Source organism: Lepus europaeus, chromosome 6 (genome assembly GCF_033115175.1).
Source record: "Lepus europaeus isolate LE1 chromosome 6, mLepTim1.pri, whole genome shotgun sequence".
Classification (NCBI taxonomy): Eukaryota; Metazoa; Chordata; class Mammalia; order Lagomorpha; family Leporidae; genus Lepus; species Lepus europaeus.
In genome coordinates this window covers 14,654,985-14,679,073 of record NC_084832.1, presented here as the reverse complement: position 1 = coordinate 14,679,073, position 24,089 = coordinate 14,654,985, and positions in this window count along the sequence as shown.

The window sequence follows — 24,089 nt, the reverse complement described above, 5'->3', positions numbered from 1 at the left end:
CCTTCCTCCCTAGGGGTCATCAGCCCCTGCCTACCTGGCAGGTAGGCAAAGCAACTGGCCTCTGAGGCCCATTCTCTAAGTTAATGATTTATTGATTTTGTTTGCTGGTGTTTTTCACCCAATCCTTGGTTCGCTTTCACTGCACTATAACAGCTTTTTAAAAAATTGGTCGGTCTTGGTAGAATTCTGGACAAAGAAAACTCCGCCTTCACTGTTTATCATAATCTACTGTGGATCCACAGGTGATGTGGATCCACATGGAACTAGCCGGGAAAGGCCTGACTCCCAGGGCAAACAACCCCAGTCCTGACCCTCTCTCACCATCTGTGCGCAGTCACAAGGGAGTTCAGCAGCTTGTTCCCGCTGTGCGGAGACATAGTGAGTCAGCAAATCTCATATGCAAATGAAGCCAGAACCAATCACTCAAAAAAGACTCCTTGAGCTTCCCGAAAGCTTCAAAGCTTCAAACTCTTTTTTTTTTTTTTTTAGCTTCAAACTCTTGACAGCTACTATTCAGTATTAGGAAGCCATTAATTCATTTCAACACTCAGTCTGATTATGGCATAACTGCAAATTTCAAGTAAAAAAAAATATTGCTTTACTGTGCCAACTTGCCAAGATGTCTCTAGGCAGACTTCACCTGCACTGTTTTGTTTGCTTTGTTCATAGAATATTCTAGAAATCACTGTGCAGACTTTAGGAGGGTGGGATCCCACTGGGATCCTAAAATAAAGGGAGAAGTATGGAGCTTCCTTGTGGGCATTCAGGCCCCTAGGAGGGGGCACTTAGCCTACAGTCAGCAAAGGAGCAGAAATCTTAGCTCTGCGATCTGACCACCAGCCAGTCCCTCACCTCAGGACCCTCTGACCTTCAGTCTCCTGAACAGCCTGAGTAGCGGTTGCCCTCGTCTCTGCAGGTCAAGGATATATTGTTCTGTTTGTTTGCTTGCTTTTAAGATTATTTATTTATTTATTTATTTATTTGAAAGAGCAACAGAGAGAGGGAGAGACAGAGAGATCTTCCATCCACCGGTTCACCCCCCAGATGGTTGCAACATCCAGGGTTAGGCCAGGCCACGGCAAGGAGCCTGGAGCTCCATCTGGGTCTCCCGTGTGGGAGGCAGAGACCTAAGAACCTGGACCATCATCTGCTGCTTTGCCAGGTGCATTATCACAAAGGCACGTTGGAAGCAGAGCAGTCAGGACTCTAACTGGCACTCAGGTTTGGGATGCTAGTGTTGCAAGCAACAACTTAACCTGTTGTGCCACAACGCCAGCCCAGGGATGTAAGATGATTAGTTATAGGTTTGTTTTTAAGAAACAAGACAAAGTTGCATGAATGACAGAATCATAGCCAGATAGCACACAGATCTTCCTCGGCTGTTCTGCAACATGCTGAGACTTGGAGAGCCTCCTACACAGATCATAAATGAGAGAGCTGGGAATACCCAGGTTGGAGCAGCAGCCCTGTTTTAATAACTAATTTGTATTGCTGCATGGATGAGCTATGGGATATTGCGGTCCATTCGGCCATACAATTTATTTGTAAAAATAACTTTTGTAAATGATTTTCCAATTTGGGTAGCTGAGACCTTGGGCAAATCCCTTGGACCAAGAATCCCTTATACCTACAAAATCTACATGGTGAGAAGCTTGACTTAGGTAATATCCAAGGTCTCTTTCCACTGCAGAATTCCCATAATCTGAATAAAAAATAAACAGTCAGTATATGACAGTGGTTAAACTATCCCTATAGCAACCTTACTAGCTATTACAATCTTGATGGTACAAGCAAGAAAACCACAGCGTGGAGAGAGGAATTCTCTCCAGTGGGAAGCTCAACTGGGAAGCAGAGAACCCGGGCCTTGAACACATGGCTGCAACCCCATGCCCCCGATCCTCCACACTGCCTGCATCAGTCACATTCCCCGGGCCCCACTGCCAGGTTTTTGCACCCTGCTTGCTCCAACATACTTCCGAAGGATATATCCATCATGAACACATCAGTGATAATTTGTTCAAATGTGGTCCCAAAAAATGAGGTATTTGGTGGAAAATTGAGAATGCAGATTATTCAAAAAAATCAGATTATGTGACTGGCAGGCCTGGAGAGAGAATGTGGGCTGCCATGGAATGGAGGGATTCAGGAACCTGGAAGATTCTAGAAGGCAGCTCAGAGTTGAGGTTACAATCCAGGCCATATATGGCCCACAGCTGTGTTCTGGTTAGCAAAGCACATTTTTAGACTTGAATGGGTTGCCAAAAGTTTTGCTGTTTTCACTTTAAAAAGCCAAATGTTCAACCCAGAGTAAAGCCTGCCAGCGGAAGCAGTGACAATGGAAGATAGTCAATGGATGCTAAATTCTAGATGCTGCACGGAGAGATGCAGCAGTGTTCTGAAGATGAGGGAATGCAAGTGGCCCGTGGAGACCAGAAAACACAAGGAAGTAGATCCACCCTACAGCCTCGAAAAAGAACTCGCCTCTCGACACCCCAGGGTTAGCCCCAGGAGACCCATGCCAGGCTTCTAACACACACCTGTCCCAAAATAAGTTATGTTGTTTGGCAATATTATTTTATGCACTAAATTTGGGGTAAGCTGTTGCACTGATTTCTAAAATAATAATTATATTAGTACAAATACATAAGGCTAAATGTCCTTTTTCTGAAATATTTCAGAGCAGAAATATATTTTGGATTTTGGATTTCTTTATTTTGGATTTGTGCATACATAGTGAGCTATGTATTGAGGATAGCACTCAAGGTCTAAGGACAAAATCTGGGGCCGGCATCACGGAGTAGTGGGTTGTCACTCCTGTAATACCAGCATCCAATATGGGTGTTAGCTTGAGTCCCAGATGCTCCACATCTGATCCAGCTCCCTGTTAATGCATCTGGGAAAGCAGCAAAGGATGGCCCAAGAGTTTGGACTCCTCACCCACATGGGAGACCTGGATGAAGCTCCTGGTTCCTGGCTTCAGTCTGGCCAGCCCTGGCTGCTGCAGCCATTTAGGAAGTGAACCAGCAAATGGAAGATTCGCGCGCTCTCTCTCTCTCTATTTCTCTGTAACTCTGCCTTTCAAAGAAATAAATAAATCTTTTTAAAAATTAAAGACAAAGGGGCCAGTGCTGTGGTGCCGCAGGCTAAAGCGTTGGCCTGAAGCGCCAACATCCCATATGGGCGCCCGTTGTAGTCCTGGCTGCTCCTCTTCCGATCCAGCTCTCTGTTATGGCCTGGGAAAGCATATTTATATTAAGCATATTTATATTATCATAAATGGATATATGCTTGATATTCAACTGAGGGAAAGGTATGCTGGCAACCTTGTTATAACATTTCTGAGCCTATATGTCCTTAATAACAATCCTTAAGATTTATAAAGCAAAGATGAAAACATTACCAGCAGGAATTGAAAAATCAGCCCTCATGGTAGCAGATTTTAATAAACTTTTCAGTAATTGATAGATTAAACAAAAAGTAGCATACACAAAATCTCATCACACAATTGCTACTTTAACTGAATAATAAGGATCTTCTGATGAAATTATGTCTTAAGTAATTCAAGGAAAAATCATAGTACAAAAGCAACGTTTTGGGGGCCGGCGCTGTGGCATAGGTTAAGCCTCCACCTGTAACACCAGCATTTCATATGGGTGCCAGTTCATATCCTGGTTACTCCTCTTCCAGTCCAGCTCCCTACTATGGCCTGAGAAAGCAGCAGAAGATGGTCCACATGCTTGGGCCTCTGCTCCCACATGGGACACCCAGAAGAAGCTCCTGGCTCCTGGCTTTGGTTCGGCCCAGCTCTGGCCATGGCAGCCATTTGGGGAGTGAACCAGCGGATGGAAGACTTTTCTCTCCATCTCTCCCTCTATTTGTAACTCTATCTCTCAAATAAACAATAAAAATCTTTTAAAAAGCAATATTTCAAGAAAAACTAGGAAATGTATGTAGTTAAGTATTCGGGAAGTTTCTAAATATAAAATCCTATGGTTGCTTTTCTGTAGTTTACAGATAATGCTAACATCACTATTCTGAAATAGGATATCAAGTTGAAAGAGCACACAATTATAGTAAGAGTTTGAATTGGAACAACTGTAAAATTGTGAGTTCAGCTCAAATTAATAGGTCAAAGTAGCTGTGAAGAATGCTTGTTCACTTTGGATACAGATCTCACATTACTGCACCACCACACTTGAAACAAAGCACAGAAAATACAAAAGAATTCTACTAGATGTGTCTCATATTTACAGGGAAACAAACAAACCCAAAAAACAAGGTCCATGAGACTACAAAAAGTTGGCGTCCCTTAGAGTTGAGTGGAAACCACCAGGAAGTGAACCAAATTGAAAATGTCTGGCGAGACAACCATTGAAAATCGATGTGCCTTGCTCTCAAAGCAGCCAGGTGAGTAAAATGCTTCCCTACAGAGGGAGAGCCATTATTACAAAGAGGAGTATTCACTTGGAAGTAATTGTCTTAGCGCTTGCTGATTGCTTGGCTTCATAAGGGAGGCAAAGGACCCAGAACAAGTGAGTAATTTATCTCAAATTCATTTCTTTTTTTTCTTTTTTTTTTTTTTTTTACAGGCAGAGTGGATAGTGAGAGAGAGAGAGAGAAAGGTCTTCCTTTTTGCCGTTGGTTCACCCTCCAATGCCCACCACGGTCGGTGCATCTCGCTGATCCGAAGCCAGGAGCCAGGTGCTTCTCCTGGTCTCCCACGCGGGTGCAGGGCCCAAAGACTTGGGCCATCCTCCACTGCCTTCCCGGGCCATAGCAGAGAGCTGGCCTGGAAGAGGGGCAACCGGGATAGAATCCGGCGCCCCAACCGGGACTAGAACCCGGTGTGCAGGTGCCGCAAGGCGGAGGATTAGCCTGTTAAGCCACGGCGCCGGCCTCAAATTCATTTCTTTCTGCAGATCTGTTCCTCCTAAAGTTGACTTGAATGATAAAGGGTGCCATCCAACCTAGGAACGCTGCATGCATTGGGGGGAAACTATTTTGTGAAATTATAGACTGAAACCACAGAGGGGAACTCAGTCACCCAGAGAGAAAAGTCACCTGGTCATCACTTTGGCCTAACCACCCAACCTGAAATTCTGTAACTTCCAACCAAACCATTAGCCCAGTCCACATAACAAGAGTCAACCCATGTTCAAGATGCAAAGAATGACATGCGCAACATAGACTGGGTTTTAAGAAGCTTTCCTTTATTGCAAAACTATAATGAAAAGATGCCGCTTTTTAGAATGACTGTCTACCCTTCCCCTACAGACTCCTCCTTCAAATTATCTTTTACTCAAGATGCAGAAGTCTGCAAAGCTAAGCCTGTCAACCTACATAATATGCAAATATGAATTAGATTTCTTTGGGACTAATACAGCATTGCAATGGGAAGGCACAAGCTGTAGTAAACTCTCTTACAACAAATTGAGGTGAAGGGAAGGTCTTTGAAGGCAAAAAAAGGGGGGGATGCACTCATATAAGCCACTGGGACACAAAGTTCACTGGTTCTGGGGACCAGAGACAGGAGTTGGTGGCAGCACATTAGTGGCAGTGCCACTACTAGGCAAGTGTTATGTTGAGAGCATCTTGTTGAAGTTGCTGTGGTCTTGAGGAATGTTAAAGGCAAATTTTGTTATGGCAATCTGCATTCACGCAAGCTGTGGGAAATATGGGGTGCACACAAGACATGAAGGAATTTCTTGTAGGGCTTTAGAAAGTTCTTGAAACGGTGCTGATCACAGACTGGCAGGCATGAGCACTCCCCTTTTTTATTTTCCGGCTCTAATTCTGTCTGAGTTTGACAAGAGCCATTTCATCTTCATGTTCCCCCCATTTGCATGGGGCCCCCAAGTCTGGAAGTCTTGGAGGCCTCTGCAGATCATATCAATCTGGCTCCCCGTCTAGATTTTAGCTCCAGCAGCAGGAAGCCCCTAAAGCTTGTGGTGATGAGAGACAAAGGGCAATGGGATAACAAACAGCCACAGCCACAGGGACTTCCAAGCTGAGATAGCAGATTTGAAAAATCCCTGAGCCCAGAGAAAGTTTGATCAGATTAGGGAATGATTAGTACTACAGTTCTGTATGGGGAGAGAGTACAATAGAATGGAGGAGTTGGCAATGTTGGCAAGACTTAAAGCTAAAGGAGAAAGTGGAAGCTCCGCGTTACTGTCAAGGGCAGCAGCCCTCACTCTGACTTCGCATCGCCTGGAGGGCTTGATGAACACCAAAGCGCCCAGGCTCACGCCCAGAGTAGATGAGGGCTGGGACGGAAGAACTGCACTTATAACAATTCCCAGGAGCTGCTGGGGCTGCTGATGCAGGGATCCACACTCTAACAGATCAATGCTCCGTGCTGTTTCTGCACTGTCCTGAGTGCCTTGTGACAGACATGCCTGCAGCCCGTGACCTTGGTGTCTGCAGAGGCAAGGTCGTGACTGAGAGTTGGGGCAGCGTGCAGGGGCTTGAGCAGAGTAAAGATGTGGAGACGTGGTTTCTACGGGAGGGAAGAGCTGACGAGGGGGTCAGAGGTGGGCAACCAGGTCAGTTTTACAACGCAGAGAACATTGGAGAAAATATTCCATAGTGGCAAAATGCAACCCATTGTATGATTTTTCCCAGAAGATGTAAGGGAGAAGAAGAGTGCTGTAGCTCCAGGATTAGAGTTTTCCTGAAGGCCTGATAAAGATAAGGGACAGGAAGAGTCAAAAGATTAGGCAGTGGTGTCTAAGCTACTTAGGGAAGAAAGTTAATCCAGCGGAGTTCTGACAGATGGATCGAAAATGCCAAGAGCAAGAGATCAGAAGTCTTGATGAGACCCAAGAAAAAGTGTCACAGTGGCAATGGGAGGGACGATTTGGGGAGAGATGTGGCTCAAGAGTGACAGGTTGGCAGTGAGATTTCAGAGGCAGAGGAGTCCCGGCCAGGGCAGGGGTGAGAGGATGGGCCTTAAGGGAGCCTATGACCCCCTTGCAGCTGCACATGAAATACCAAGTGCTGTCCAAAAGGCTCCTGCCTGAGGGACCATGCAGAGCTGAGAAGGATCTCTGGCCCTTAACTGGTGGACAGTCCGTGACGGTGCATGACTCAGCGGAGGGTGGCAACCAGAGTGCAGGCGGGAGAACTGGAGCAGACTTGATGGGTGCAGAGGATCAAAGTCTCCATGGAGGTAGGCAAATGATGGGCAGCAGGAGATGGCAGTCAGTTTGCATCCTGCAAACTGTTAAGCATCTCCAAATCCTGAAATGCTACTTTTAATTACTTTAATAGCGAACTCTATATTTTTCATCTTTAACTGTATTTATTTGAAAAACATAGACAGACAGAGACCTTCTTTCCACTAATTCACTCCCCAAAATGCCTGCAACATCCAGGGCTAGGCCAGGCCAAAGCCAAGAGCTGGGAGCTCAGTCCAGGTCTCCCACATGGAGCAGCAGGGGCCTACCTGATACTTCCCCGGGGTCTGCACCAGCAGGAAGCTGGAAGTAGGAGCAGAGCTGCACTTGAACCCAGGCACTCCAGTGTAGGGTGCAGGCATCCCAAGTACCATCTTTTTTTTTTTTTTTTTTTTTTTTTAGTTTTTGACAGGCAGAATGGACAGTGAGAGAGAGAGACAGAGAGAAAGGTCTTCCTTTTTGCCGTTGGTTCACCCTCCAATGGCCGCCGCAGCTGGCGCGCTGCAGCTGGCACACCGCGCTGATCCGATGGCAGGAGCCAGGTGTTTATCCTGGTCTCCCATGTGGGTGCAGGGCCCAAGCACTTGGGCCATCCTCCACTGCACTCCCGGGCCACAGCAGAGAGCTGGCCTGGAAGAGGGGCAACCGGGACAGAATCCGGTGCCCCGACCAGGACTAGAACCCCGTGTGCCGGCGCCGCAAGGCGGAGGATTAGCCTATTGAGCTGCGGTGCCGGCCGCCAAGTACCATCTTAACCACTGTGCTAAATGCCTACCCCAGTAACTTATTTTCTGACAACTAACATGCCTCCTTTAGATTTTTTTGAAACATAGAACAGTAAAGTCAGACTAAATTATGTAATTTCATCTTAAAAGTCTCAAAAAAGGAATAATACATAAACTAATTTTTTAAATGTTTCAGCCTCCACAAGTAGTATCAAAGATCTAAGTCAATGTGTGTTGGCCTACAATTATACTATATTAGATCTTCCTCAAAGGAGTCTTTTAAAAAAAATCTGTCATAATAGAAATACTCTTAGGAGGAAAAAAATAGAATGATGTGTATACCACAGTTGTTGATGTACCTGAAATATATACCCATGACTTTTAGGAACTAGAGCATCTAATTGTTTGAACTAAAAAGAAAAAATTAATTAATGAAAACAATTGTTTACTGCTTAAAAATAAACTTTCAGGGCTGCTGCAGTGCCGTAGCAGGTAAAGCCAGGGCCTGCGGTGGCAGCATCCCATATGGGCACCGGTTCGTGTCCCAGCTGCTCCTCTTCCCAACCAGCTCTCTGCTTTGGCCTAGGAAAGCAGCAGAAGATGGCCCAAGTCCTTGGGCCCCTGCACCCATGTGGGAGACCTGGAAGAAGCTCCTGGCTCCTGGCTTTAAATCAGCCCAGCTCTAGCTATTGTGGCCATCTGGGGAGTGAACCAGCAGATGGAAGACCTCTCTCTCTCTCTCTCTCTACCTCTGCCTCTCTGTAACTCTGCCTTTCAAATATATAAATAAATATTTGAAAAAATAAATAAATGAACTCTCATTTTACTCTCATGTTTTGTATGTTTGTTTAATATTTCAATAAATTACATAACTACAATAACAAATATGTCTGACATACACATGTGTAGAAATAGGCAAAACTGATTCTTGGCAAGCAGATAATCTCAGCAGAGGCAGACCAGGGAAAGCAGCAGAAAATGGCCCAAGTGCTTGGGCCCCTGCTCTCACGTGGGTGACCTGGAAGAAGCTCCTGGCTCCTGGCTTCGGATCGGCACAGCTCTGGCCATTGCAGCCATTTGGGGAGTGAACCAGTAGATGGAAGATCTTTCTGTCTGTCTCTCCCTCTCTCTGTCTGTAACTCTACCTCTCAAATAAATAAATAAAATCTTTTTTAAAAAAAGAAAAAAAAGTCCTATTATATATACCAAAGAAAGAAGTCAGCTAGACATGATACATCTATTAGAATGGCTAAAGTCCAGAACACTGACAATACCAATTTCTGGTGAAGATGTGGGACAAAAAGAACCCTCTGTCACTGCTGATGGAAACACAAATGACAAGGCTGCTTTGGAAGACAATTTGGCCGTTCCTTCCAAAGTTAAACATAGTCTACCAATGGAATCATCACGGCATGCCTAAGTATCTATCCAACTGATTTGAAAGCTCAAGTCCTGCTGTGGTTAGTATTCAGCTAGTCCCTCACCAGAACTCATGTTGAGGTTTGGTTCCCAGTGCGACAGTGTTGGGAGGTAAGGGCCAGCAGCAGGTGTTGGCTCATGGAGCAGAACCCTCGGGAACGAGTCAATGCATTTCTGCCATGAATGCGTTTTCTCTTGGGACAGAAGGGTGGATGTGATAAAGCAAGAGCTTCCCCTGGTGCTTGCTCTCTTTTGCATGGGCCCACTTGGTTCTTCCGCTTTCTGCCATGAGTAGAAGCAGCCCAAGGCCCTTGCCAAAAACAGCCAGATGCCAGCACCACAAGCCAAAATAAACTATTTGTTTACTTTTTATGTTTTTAACTGACACAAAATATTTGTGCACATTTATTAGAAGACTACCATGGATATGGATACAGCTACACACACACACACACATGCACAAAGTCAGGGTAATTAGAATTCCCACTTACTCATTTAACATTTCTATGTGTTAGAAACTTTCTTCTAGATATTTTGAAAGACTTCATAAGTTGCTATAGACCACAGTTACTTACTGTGATACAGGAGACCAGACCTAATTTCACCTCTGGCTACGTGTTGGCATCCATTGTCTACCTTCTCTCAGTTCCCTCTCTTCCCAACTAAGCTTCTTTTCTTGATAAATGACTCCATCTCAGGTGTTCAGAATAAAATGTGACCATTCAAAACATTTACTGCAGCCTTAATCACTAGACGCTGAAAGTAAGCCAAAGTGTCCTTCAACAGATGGAAGATGAAATTGACACAGCCCTACAACGGAATCTTCAATGATTAAAAACACATGAGGGGGAAGAACGTTTTGTGCAGCATGAAGCTGCCGCTTGGGATGGCCACATCACATATCAGAGTGCCTGGGTTTAAGTCCCCACTCTGCTGTCTATTCCAGCTTCCCGCTAATGCACACCCTGGGAGAGAGCAGGTGATGGCTCAAGTAGTTGGGTCCCTGCCAACTACATGGGAACCTGGATTTAGTTCCTGGCCTCTGACTTCAACTTGACCCAGTCTGGTCTGTTGTGGGCTTTGAAGGAGTGATCCAGTGGATGGCAGATCTCCCCTCTCCTTTCTTCTCCTCTCTTCTCCTGTCTTCTCCTCTCTCCTCTCCTCTCCTCTCCTCTCTCTGTCTCTCTTCCCTCTAAAGTAATTAAATGATTGTTTTAAAAGAGCAAGCTGGAGATCACATATGTGGAAACTCTACTGTCTCTAATTTTTCTGTGGATAAAAAAATTTTAAGTCATTTAAAAAAAAAAAAAAGAAAGTGATCTAGATTAGACAGGCCACCCATTAGCCAGGAAATCTGCCTTTCTAAGACAGTATCACAGAACTACAGATATGTACCCAAAAAATTAAAAGCCTATTCTTAAATCTTAACCCTACTAACAAAGTTACAATACAACTGAATAGATAAATCAAACATCCCATTAACAATGTACTGTTTAACATTTACCAGTTTGAAAGAAAATGCATATGTTTGAGTGCAAATAAAACATTTACTTAATGTTCTTGGCAGAAAAAATAAATAAAAGGCATTTAAAATATAGATGTTATAGTATAGAGTGGCTCTCTTATAGTCATCAGAATTACATAGGGTTTAGGTATCATAGACAGCAATGAAGACTGATTAATGAATCAATGAGAAGAATGTCATTTAACTGTATTGTTAAGGATTTTATTTGTATTGCCTTAATATCAAGGGAGAGAATGTATTTTACAACAGGGGCCCAGACTCAATCACCTTTGTCCTTCCTTAAACCAAATAGCCCACTTCAACCATGACTATATGCTTAAAACCCAGGCTATCCTGATATTCCTGGGCAGACAAGAGATGCCACTCAATCTGTTGTTTTACCAGAGCACTGTGTGAACCTATCACACAGCAGACTGTGAGTCGGGCTGAAGCATTAGAATGATGCTAGCTTTGGAGGTTCCTCCTGTAGGAATGCTCCTAGGTGAAGCCTGCATGTAGAGTGAGGAAGTCTCCAAACTCTCTGGGTTGTATGTGAGAGACCTACTTATGCACAGAACAGTTTAGTGTCCACGTCGTTGAAATTTAAAAGGCTTATTGTGGGACTACGTTATGATCCTAGACAATTAGGGAAGCTACATGGGGTTCTAAATTAAAGCAAAGTTGCTGAATGACTCAGTCGTATCGGAACCACACACAGCAATAGGTGAATAGTATTGACCTTGCTGACCAAAGAACTACACAGACAAGAAGCAGCCTTACCCAAGCCACAAACTGATGCTATTTAATCTGAAAAACTATGAAGAGGACACAGAGCTACTGTTCTAGAAGAGAGGAAGACGAAGCCAGAATGACCCTGATTGCCTGGGATTCCAAGGTTACTCAAGTGTCCTAAGAGTTCATGAAAGAAAATGCCCAGAGTTTGCATCTACATAAGCCAGTCAACCATGACTAAATAAACATCTTTTTAAAAGACCAGCAGAGCAGTCATAGACACAATGAAGCCACCAACACTATGGGAAGAGGTGGCAACCCTGGAGCAGGAGTGTTTGGCCAACTTGATGCAATACATCCTGGGAGAGTTGTGGAACTTGACAGGGGGTAGCCATGTGGTGGCCACCTGTGGTGAGAGAATACCCAAGATGCTTAGGGTTTACAAAGACTCTGGCCCATGTGGTTTCTTGGTGAGTTGACTGTTATCAATAAGTAAATAACCTTCTGCTCACCACAAAGCATGTTTTCCTTCAGTTTCCAACTCTATCAAGGACATCATAAGGCTCTCACACCAACCACACATAACCTGCTTCAAACTGCAGATGAATCTGTGTTGTTGAATTACAGAAATCCTCACCATCAAGCCCCTCAAACTGTAGGAAGAGTTCTAGGTAGCAGTGGTCATCTACCACTCCAGCAGACATGTTCTTTCATAAGAGATCCTTCTATAAGAAGTAGGCAAAGTGGAGAATCTTGGGGAATCAGGCTGAATATTGCACAGATGTCACCAGGGATCCAAATATCTCTCCAGCTGTTCGACTTCCACAGACACCAACCCTCTTGGCTATTTCTGGCTGGAGTGAGTGCCCCTGTCCCGTGTCCTCCCTTCCATTGTCTGGCTGACATTCTTCCTGTCCTTCCTGAGCAAGTATTTGACCTGAGAGTGTGGGACAGGAGGCCAAGGAGCTCCTTGCTGTGCTAGTTCTAACAGCTGTGCTTTCTCTTTAGACTTGCGAAGTCATCTGGCCCACACAGCAGCAAGGGACCATGACTGGCCCTAAGGAAGGAAATTGCTGGACTAGGCTAAGCCTATCTCCTTAACTACAGATCCAAAAATCCAATAGGTGACATTAGCATTTCTGGAACTAGAGTAGTGCTAGGACTACAAGGGTAAAGAAACACCATGGACAGAGAGCTAAGCTGGGATTGGAAGACTTGGCTTCTGAGAACTATTCTGACCCGGGGCCTTAGGCAGGTCATCGAAATTCTCCCAGCCTTCCTTCTAGCTCGCTTTCAGAGGAGAGATCAGGGTGTGTGGGACGGTGCCCACCAGCTCTCCACCCCTCAGCCCATCTTTTTCCTCAAGATGCTGGCCTGCAGGAATGACATGGAAGATCTCACTTGCCCTCTAGCATCCGCAGGGGTCTTCCAACTGGAAGATGTTGGAGCAGAAAGGAGAGTGAGGCTAGGGGAGGAATCCCCCTGATCTAGTCACACGGGGTCTACTGAGAGTAGCAAGGTCCCCGCCCTCTCAAAGCAGCCCCGTCTACACAGTCATCTTCTGACTTCCTATGGCTACGCCCTCACCTGCCTCTGAGCACTAGTCACGGTAAGGACTCCACTGCTATCAGCCCTGGGGTATCACACTACCCTGTGTGATTTCATATCCCCGCCTAAGCTCTTGGAAATGATTTAGTAAGTTTACATTCTCCCTGATGCACTCTAACCCGAGAGTACAAAGCGTTTCCTGCTGAGACTGTGACTAGCGCAATGAGGTGGCTTCAGGTACACCAAGGATTGCCAGGGTGCATCTGAGATTCCACTTGTACTTGGATAGAATTGTGTATGGATGTTAGAGCTGCTGGAAGACTGAAGTCGGCCTCCCTAGCCCTAATTATGAGGTTTCAGATTGTTCAAAATAGATGTACTATTCTCACTGACTCTTAGACAATAGAATGCACTTCCACTTAAAAATGTTTTTATGAGCAAAACACCATTTTATTTGTTTTATCCATTAGTATATACAACAAAGTTTAATTGGAGGAAACAGAAGGGGAGGGAGCACTTTGATGCTGCAATGTGTTTGATAACCACAGGTACAAGATTCCAAGAGCCGGGGCTGGCACTGTGGTGTAGGTTAAGCCTCCGCCTGCAGTGTTGGCATCCTATATGGGCACCAGTTTGAATCTTGGCTACTCCACTTCCAATCCAGCTCCCTGCTGATATGCCTGGGAGCTTATTTGGGGAGTGGGCCAGAAGATAGAGGAGGATCTCTCTCTCTCTCTCTCTCTCTCTCTCCTCTGCAGCCCACGTCTGCCTCCAGGAGGGCAGGGTGGGAAGCAGCAGAAAAAGGAGAGCCCCTTGGGGACCACAGACCACCGAGATCTGCTCGCCTCACTCACTCAAAGCCCCATTTCTTCTTTTTTTTTAGGCTACTCTTCTTTCCATCTATTTGCTAATTTTTTTTTTATTTTGACCCCTACTTAGATTCCTCCTGAACTTTCCTGAAGAACATCCTAAACTTGAAATCTTTGAGACAAGAGATTGGACTCCTAATCTCTTCCCTCTTAGCCTGATCTGCAAATCGCTGAAGGTTCGCCCCAGTACCCCGCTTTCCAAAGGGTACTGGGTGGGAGGATGGTGAAGTGATTCCCTCCCCATCCAACTCCCAGTGCAAATTCAAGTCTTCTCCAGAGTGACATTTTTGGTCTCTGCCAAAAGCGGCTGGCCAAGGTCTTAGGACCTGCATCCCTAAGCCTTGTTGCACATACACATCTAGTTGACCATCTCTATCATTCCTGCATTATAGATGAAGAAACTGAGACTCAGAGAAGGTAAGTAACTTACCTAAGATCACTCAGCTAGACTTTAAAACCAGGTCTACTCAAAGTCAGAGTCAGGCAAACAGCTCTGATGTCAAGTTAGCCAACAAAAAACAAACAAACAAACAAAAAACCATATTGTTCTACCACTTTCTACTACTATTCAAACCCCCAAAGTCAGAATAATCTGGGTTTTTTTAAGGATTTATTTATTTTACTTGAAAGTCACAGTTACGCAGAGAGGAGAGGAAGAGAGAGAGAGAGAGGTCTTCCATCCACTGGTTCACTCTGGCTGCAACAGCCAGAGCTGCACCGATCCAAAGCCAGGAGCCAGGAGCTTCTTTCGGGTCTCCCATGCGGGTGCAGGGGCCCAAGGACTTGGGCCACTGTCTACTGCTTTCCAGGCCATAGCAGAGAGCTGGATCAAAAGAGGAGCAGCCGGGACCAGAACTGACACCCATATGGGATGCTGAAATCACAGGTGGAGGATTAACCTACTGTACCACAGCACCGGCCCCAAATGTCTGTTCTTTACAAAGCCCCCAGTCTGTGATACTGTTATAGCAACACAAAATGGACTGAGACAACCCACCCGCCCTCTCTCCTCCACCTGCTGTGTCCTGCTGGAAGCCCAAAGCTAAAGCAGCCGGGTGTTGCCATCCACTGAGACCAGCCTCCTGTGGGCTGGGGTGTGGGGGAGATGCCCCGGGCTGAGAGCAGGTGGTCTCAGCAACAGAGTGGTGAGGATGGTAGGGGGGAGGGCAAACAGGCCCTCCGCTCACAGTGACCCCATAAACATCTTGACTCCGTGCATACAAATGAAACAAAAGGAAATGCCGCTTCTTTTAAAATAGTCTATTATTCAGAATTTCCACAACGTCCCACGGCCTTTCCGCAGCTGGTCTGAACTGACTTTCACTGCCTGCGGTCACATGGGGAGCTGATGATCGAGGGCTGTGGTGAGAATTCCTGCGGGGCTCTATCAGATGACAACTGGCCACCACACTCTTTCTTTTAGAAACCATAATTCCCAGATCTGAAAACAATTTGAGAAAGTACCAAAAAAAAAAAAAAAAAAAAACAGAGAAGCAGCTACGTCGGCTCTGCGTCATCCTTGTTCAGGAAAAAGAATGATTTTAGTTCTTTGGGGAGTACAGATGTGCACTGACCTACCTTCCCTCCCTGTCTGGCCTGAGCTATCTTGGAAATTGGGTCTGTGCTGGGGCCTGTGTGTCCTCAAAAGCCTGAGCAGACCTACTGGTCTTGGAGGACCGAAGTGTTTGTCGTTTGCTTTTCCAGCCCCTTCCTTCATGCCTGCTCACCACCCAAGACCACGCACACGCACACCAACTCTCACACTCTGACACATTGCACAAGGCAGCGTGCAACCCCCTCCAGGGGTGGCAAGCACATGAGTGTCACTGCACCTAGAGCAGGAGCCCAACTTCCCAGGTGAACCTGGGGCTCCGGCTCCTTCCCCTCCTGACTGCCCACAGTCCGGGAGCACAGACCTGCAGCATCATAGAGCCCAGCGCACGGATCAGCTGTACCGTTCGGGATGCCCTCGTCAACGCATAAACACTACTGTCACTGCCCAATTGTCAGCAGTTCTGACAACCTAGCTTGGCCCATGTCCTCTAGAACCTGGGATTCTCTTAACCCTTCTGAACGGGAAGTGTGGTGGGGGCAGAGGGCTCACGCTCACCTTCCCTCTCTCTAAGGGTTTGACCAGCTAACCTACGCACGGAACCATATGGAATTGCTGTTCTTCAGTCAAACCTGGTCAGAGGTTGATATATGCCATTCATAGAAGAACCAACCTTTACAAATAGCCTCAAAGACAAGGCTCGCTGGGGAAAATGGGCAAGAGGGAGGCCTCCTCCAGCCAAGAGAGGACCCACCCTGGCAAGCTGGTGGCATTAGGGACACCAACAGAAGGGACAATTTGTGGCCAGAGGTGTATTGAAGTATGCTTAGTTTCTAGGATTGTGTTGGGGTCCCTGTTGGCAGACACTGTCACTGCTGTGACCAAGTCACATCAGTCTGTTGAGTCCATGAGTCACCGGAAGCAGCTTCATCTCAGGTGCAGGCTAGCCAGGTTGGCTCTGCTCTGCTCAGATCTCAGCTTTCCTGGGACCAGCAAGTTGGCCAAGGCCTGCTGGTCTCTGGGTGATGAAGGAGCCAGAAGAGAAGTCTCAACACACAGTCACAGGTCAGCTCCCTCCTAACAGCTCATTGACAAAAGCAAGTCATACATTCAAGCAGAAAGGCGGGGGGGGGGGGGGGGATGCCCACTCCTACCTGCTTCTGTATGGAGGTAACTGCAAAGTGACAGGCAAGAGTGAGGAATGGAAGCGTGCTAATGCACACCCCGGGGCCAGCAGATGATGGCTCAAGTCCCTGGTTCCCTGCCACGAAGAAGACCTATATGGAGTTACAGGCTCCTGGCTTTCGCCTGGCCCAGCCCAGGCTGTTGTGGGCACTTAACTAACAGATGGGAGATTCTCTCACTCACTGTCTCTCTCTGTGTGTATGTGTTTTATACTCTGTTTCTCAAATAATAAAAATAAATGAAATCAGGGCCAATGTTGTGCATAGGGGTTAAGCCTCTGCCTGTGACGCCAACATCCCCTACAGGCTCCCATTCAAGTCCCAGCTGCTCCACTTCCCATCCAGTTCCCTGCTAATGCACCTGGAAAAGCAGAAGATGGCCCAAGCACTTAGGCCCCTACACCCACTTGGGAGACCCAGAAGAAGCTCTGAGGCTCCTAGCTTGGGCCTAGCCCAGCACTAGCCATGGTAGCTATGTGGAGAGCAAACAAGCAGATGGACATTATCTCTCTCTCTCTCTCCTTCTCTCTCTGTAACTCTGCCTTTTAAATAAATAAATAGATCTCTTTTTTTCAAATTGTAAAAATAGATAAAATTTGAAAAAAAAAAGACTTAGAAAATCATATCTTTGAAACTCATAGAACTCAAATGAGGCAGGTGTAACAATAGAGCTCTTTGAAACACCAACCCAGCTATCTTCGTTCATTTTCTGTTGCTATAACAGAATACCTGAGACTGCATGAATTCTAAAGAACAGGGGGTGGTTTATCTGGACTCATGGTTAATGGAGGTAGGTGCACAGTACCACTAATGTCTTGGTTTCTGGGGATGGCCTCCTACAGAAAGGGGAAGCGAGTGCTTGCCAAAGAGGTAAAAACAAGGGTCATCCTCGCCTTATAACCACCTGCTCTCCTGGTAGCCAACAGAAGAGCTGGAATTCATTCCTATGCAAGTCCACCCATTCCTGCAAGAATGGCACTAATCTGTTCACGAGGGTTTCTCCACCCCTCGATACCATGACCTTGGCAATTGAATTTCAGCACAGGCTGTGCAGGATACGGTGCAGATTCAAGCTGGAGCACCTGCTTAAACAGAAAAGAGGCTTCAAGGTGCATCACAGAACCAGAGAGAAGGAACTCAGCCGGGTGCCTGCAAGCGCTGGGAACCGGAAATTAGAACCGCCCAGCTCTAGTGTCTGCTACTGCAAGGAGGCGAGGAAGCAGGCTGGAAGGCCGTCCTGGGAGACCGCATCATTGCACGGGGGTGCGCATCCATGAAGGGTGGAAGAGATAGCTGATGCCATCAGTGGGACGAATCACGCAGGATTTTGTAATCCACAACTCTAACGCAAACTTAACAATGCATAGATTATAGTAAATCACTGCAGACCTCTATCTTTAGAGCATAAATGTGAATCAAATATTTTTTGGAAGATTCTACCCAAGCATGAGCACATGTGCACACACACACCACACATGCACATGTGTAAATAATGAATGACTTTTTTTTTTTTACCACTATCTCTGTGCCAGGCCATTCCAAGTTCATGACTACTTATTTAAGTGCCAGGCCGTTCCAAGTTCATGACTACTTATTTAATCTTTTTTTTTTTTTTTTTTTTTGACAGGCAGAGTGGATAGTGAGAGAGAGAGAGACAGAGAGAAAGGTCTTCCTTTTTGCCATTGGTTCACCCTCCAATGGCCGCTGCGGCCGGCGCATCTCGCTGATCCGAAGCCAGGAGCCAGGTGCTTCCTCCTGGTCTCCCATGCAGGTGCAGAGCCCAAGCACTTGGGCCATCCTCCACTGCATTCCTGGGCCACAGCAGAGAGCTGGCCTGGAAGAGGAGCAACCGGGACAGAATACGGCGCCCCGACTGGGACTAGAACCCGGTGTGCCGGCGCCGCAAGGCAGAGGATTAGCCTGTTAAGCCACGGCGCCGGCCTTACTTATTTAATCTTGATAATCACCCTATGAGACGAGTCTGATTCCATCACTGTCCCTAATCCCCATCATCTTCCTTCAAGCTGATACAACAAAATACCGGAGATGGAATACTTTGTAAGTAATAGATAGAGGCTGGGACATTCAAGGTCAAAGTGCCAGCAGATCCAGTCTCTGGCACCCTCTGGCTGTGTCTTCCCGAGATGGAAGCTCCCTTGGGCATCTTGTACAGGTCACCGGTCACCTCCAAAGACCCCACCTCTTAACACTGCCACATTAGGGAATAGGCTTATGAATCTGAGCAGACACTAACATTCAGACCCCAGTACCCACAGCACTGATTTAAAAAGCAAAGGCTCAGACCAGCAATCACTTGTCCAGCACCATGGAGTTGTCCCCTAGTGGAGCTCAGATTCCAACCATGTCGTCCTGATACCAGTGTTTCATGCCTCCCCACTGCTTCCCCTGAATGAGGAAATGAAAACGCTACCACTCACTAGGCAGCCAGGGACATCCTCCCAGGGAATCAGAGCCGAGACAGATGGTTGTGAGGTTCGTCATCATAGCAGAACTTGCATTTCTATTGCACTTACAAATTGAAAGTGTGCTCACATGCTGTCGTGCTTGGCTCCTTTTACCCCATGAGCCGAGAACACTACAGCGGCCTCCTGAACCCTGATTTCATGCAGGGGAGTCTGGGATCAGCTGCCTAATCGTGCCTCTGCAGGACCAGCATGCATCACAAAGAGCAGCTCTCCCTCCTTAGCAGCAAAACCCAATGCCTGCCCAGGAAGACTTCCGAAGGCTCACTTGGCCTTAACTCTCACTCAAGGCCTAGGAGGGTCTCGGGCTTCTGAATTAATAGCAATGAGCCAGATCCCCCAAGTGCTCAAACTCCCCTCAGGAAAGGCCAGGTCACTGAGCTCTGTCTGGCACTGGGATGCAAAGAGCCACCATGCCAAATGTCACCCCTGCTCTGCCTCCCTGCCCTGGGGCCCTGGGTCATTCTGAAGAGAGGACCCATGGACAGTGTGGGAAAGCCATATTTTGCCCAGACCATTGGAACAGCAATCAGAAACAGCGATGCTTAGAGGAAGGCCTGGGGGCAGGGTGGAAGGAAGGGACGATGGCAAGAAGAGTCTAGGGAACCTTCAATGCCTGTGGACAATGGTACTGGTGAAACCAGTACCTGAACCCTGGGCTGGAAATCCTGCCCTGTCACCTGCTGCGTATGAGGTGGTGAGCACATCACAAAGCTCAGAATCCAGTTCATCTGTAAAATGGACATAACATTGACCTTCACAGGTTGCACCCAGGGTATCTAGCTGGTGCATCCTGCTCCAGGAATGATAGTTTCCACTCGAATAGAATGTTGCAAAGGGGGCCGAGGGGGCAAGTGTTGTGTCACAGCAGGTTCAGTTGCCATTTTTGGGCACTCACATCCCATGTCAGCTTTCTGCTGATAAACCCTGGGAGTCAGCAGAGGACGGCTCAAGTACTTGCAGCTCCGGCTTTTGCAGCCATTTGGGGAGTGAACCAGCAGATGGAAGGACTCTCTCTCTCTCTCTCTTTCTCTCTCTCTCTCTCATTCTACCTTTCAAATAAACAAATAAATATTTTAAAAATAATAATTTTATGTGTTCTTGTAGGTATATATTTCCTAGGTCATCAGTAAGGAGCTGGATTGGAAGTGGAGTAGTCAAGACTTGAACCGGTGCCCATACCGGATGCCAGCTTTGCAGGCAGTGGCTTTAACCACTAGGCCACAACACCAGCTTCAGAACACCTAAAATTAAAGGACAGATAAAACCAAGTGTTGGCAAGAATGAGGACCAACTGAAACTCTCATACGCTGCTGTGGAAAGATAAACTCTTCCACTTGTCCAAAAACTGGTATACCTACCTACTAATCTAAGCAGTGTGCCCTATGAGCTGGCATTTCCATTCTAATCTCAACTGAAACAGGTGGTTATCTTTCCTAAATATAAATACAGGACTGCTCATAGCAGTATTATTCAAAACCAGTCCCAAAAGCAGAGGCCACAGAGGTGTCCATCTACAGAAGATGGGAAAATAAATGTAGTGTACTCACACAAGGGGGTACTGCACAGCAATGTGAAATTTCACACAAGGATGAGTATCGGAGATGAATATTGAGCAAAAGAAGCCAGACACAAAATTTTCCATGCATATGAAGTTCAAATCAGGTAACAGTGATCTATGGGGACGGGGAGACGCCAGAACGTGGTTTATTTGCAGGGGAGTCTGACTGCCAGAGAACATAAGCCTTCTGGGTGCTGGAAGGATTCTAAAGGGGATCTGGGCGGTGATTACGCAGGTGCATAAAATGTACTGAGCTAACCACGTCAGACTCAAGCACTCGTTCAGTGTACATAAGCCACACCGCAAATTAAAAAAACAAAACAGAAAAGTGTGGAATTAGTATGACTAGGGTTTTTAGAAATGAAAATCAGGCAAAGATTTAAGATCCAATATGCTTGCCTTTTTCTCCTCTTTCTCCATGAAGTTTTTAATTTGGAGAATTATCTGGTGTATTCAGTGGGAATACATTTCTGAAACAAAAGCAATTAGACACTTTAAAATATTACGCAAAGCATATTGGAGTGAAATCTATTCTTCATGGGTTTTTTTTTTTCTTCCATTGTATTGTGTAACAGTCAAGATCTCAAAGTTGTTTGTCCACTTACAAAAAGGTTGAGAATTTTTCATGCCTCCTTTGGCCATGAGAATTTACAAAGGAAATTCTGTTGGATTTAAAACCTTTGGGAATATTAAATGCTAGGTGTGAGGGTCCAGTCTAAGCAAGCCTGTTCGCGGATGTATCTGCGGGCTCTTTTATATTTTGCCTGGTTCTTCTTCTTGCAAATATTTCCCTTTAATTAAACTCTATTATTTAAACATACACAGCTTGAGCAACCCTAAACTGAAGTGCTCCATAATTTGGAATTTTTCGAATACTAACATTATGTTGCAAGCAGAAAATTCAACACCATTAAAATTTATCTCATGCACAGAATTATTGTAAAACACTGGATAAAGCTACCTTCTTGCTGTGTGTATAAAGTGTACGTGAAGCACATTAATTTCATGATTGGATGTGGGTCTCATTCCCAAAACATCTCATTATGTGCACACAAATATTACAAATTCCAAAAAAGTCCAAAATGTGGCCCAAGCATTTCAGGTAAGAGATACTCAACTTGTGTTCTGGAGCATAAGTTGTCAAAATAAGTTTCTGGAAACATAGTTCAAATCATTGAACTTGAGCTTGAGCTTGACCCCTACAGTGAAATGGATGCTGCATGCTGTCTTAGTCTGCTTGGGCTGCTGTAACGAAAGGTTAAAAATAGGTGGCTGCGGGGTGGACACTTGGCCTAGGCAGCTACAATGTCCCTTGGGGGCCCGTATTCCATATCTGAGTGTCTGGGTGAGTCTTGGCCCTCCTTCCGAGTCCAGCTTCCTGTTAGCATGTGCCCTGAGAGGCAGCAGGGGACGGCTCAGGTGGTTGGGCCCCTGCACCCACTGAGGACAACTGGATTGAGTCCTGTCTCCTGCAAGCATTTGGGGAGTTAACTAGTGGATGGAAGATTTCTCTCTCTCTCTCTCTCTCTCTCTCTGCCTCTCAAATATGCAAATTAGTTAATAAATTATTTGCAAAGTAGGTGGTTTATAAACAGCAGACATTTGTCACAGTTCTGGAGGCTGTGAACTCCAAGATCAAGATACCAGCAAAGTCAGCGTCTAGTGAGGGCCTGCTTCCTGGCTCCCAGGTGACGGCTTCCTGCGTCCTCACATGGAGGAAGGGACAGGGTAGCGCCCTGGATTCTCTGATAGGAGGGCTTTGCCTTCATGACCCAACTTCCTCCCAAGGGCCCCACCTCCAAATGCCATCGTCTTGGGAACTAGGATCTCAACATATGGACTTGGGAGGGGAGGGGACACATTCAGATCATAACAAGTGGAATTCCACAGAACGGCCTCTCTGTAACCGTGTGCATAGCTCTGTGGCTGTGTAAGAGGCTTGTCTGCACCAACCCCTTCCCTGTGCACTCAGGACCTGCCCTTTCAGGATCAACCCCAAACATCTCGAGGGTCTGCATTCCCCTTGGGAAGCCACCTCCACTACCCTAGGGAGGAGGAAGGGCAAAACGCCTGGCTCCAGCTGAGATCCGTGCAGAAGTTCGGGGGTAGGGGCACCTCCTGACTGCAGCAACCTCAACCATGCATGGGCTAACTGAGCTGCTACTCACTGCTGGGAACTAGAGTTGCTCCAAGATCGTCACTCCCCACTTCTTTGGCAGGGGCAGTTGACACTGTCATTTACCAGTGGCTGCAGGACACAGCTATGGGCCACTCTCCTGGTGAGATGTTTTCCCCACCTGGGAGAAGACGACAGAGGAAGCTTTGGCTCCAATCCTGGGAAACTCCCGTTCCCTGGCCTCCTTCCTACACTCTACACATGACATCGCTCATGCTTGTAAACACCTCTGTCCCTCCCTGTTAACTCACCACACGGACTAGAGTACACACAAGCACATGTAGAATACCCAGCTGATTAGTTATAGAAAGAGATCTAAGAGTCTGTATCCTCAGGGTGGTATTGATGATCTTCAGCCCTGTGGACTCCAGCACAGCCAACAGAGTTAGCGTAACAGGGAGATTTGTACATTCCCTCTCCTGGTGGGCTTTCCTTAGAGACCACTTGGACAGCTGACCTATTTCACTGTCAGAAGCCATGACATGATGCTCAGATGTCATATTTTTCCTGACATCTGTATACTTGAAAATGAATAATCCTGCAAACCCGCAGCTCAGCACTTGGCTGAGATTCGTCAGAACTTTCCCAACTCCTGCAAATCAAATCTGTTTTTTGTTCCATGAGGGAGTGCCTCATTTATTATCTCTCCTAGGAGAAAATGTAGTAGAAACTAGAGAATTGGGTTCAAAGGATAAATAGCAGACAGGTAAAATGATCCCAGAATAATTTCTTATGAAAATTATATCAGACTTGGGTTTTTTGGGGGGATATATAAGTGTAACAACAATAATGTAGTATCTCAATCTTTACTCTCTTTGAACTCTTCACCAGTAGATTATTCAAATGTCAGGCAAGAGAGCACAATATACCTAAAACAGACAAAAAAAAACCCACATGTGTTTAGTGTAATTATCCACAGAATCCCGGTTGCCCCTCTTCCAGGCCAGCTCTCTGCTGTGGCCCGGGAAGGCAGTGGAGGATGGCCCAAGTCCTTGGGCTCTGTACTCTCATGGGAGACCAGGAGGAAGCATCTGGCTCCAGGCTTTGGATAGGTGTAGCTCCGGCCATAGCAGCCATTTACAGGGTGAACCAATGGAAGGAAAACCTTTCTCTCTGTCTCTCTCTCTCTGTCGAACTCTATCTGTCCAATAAATAATT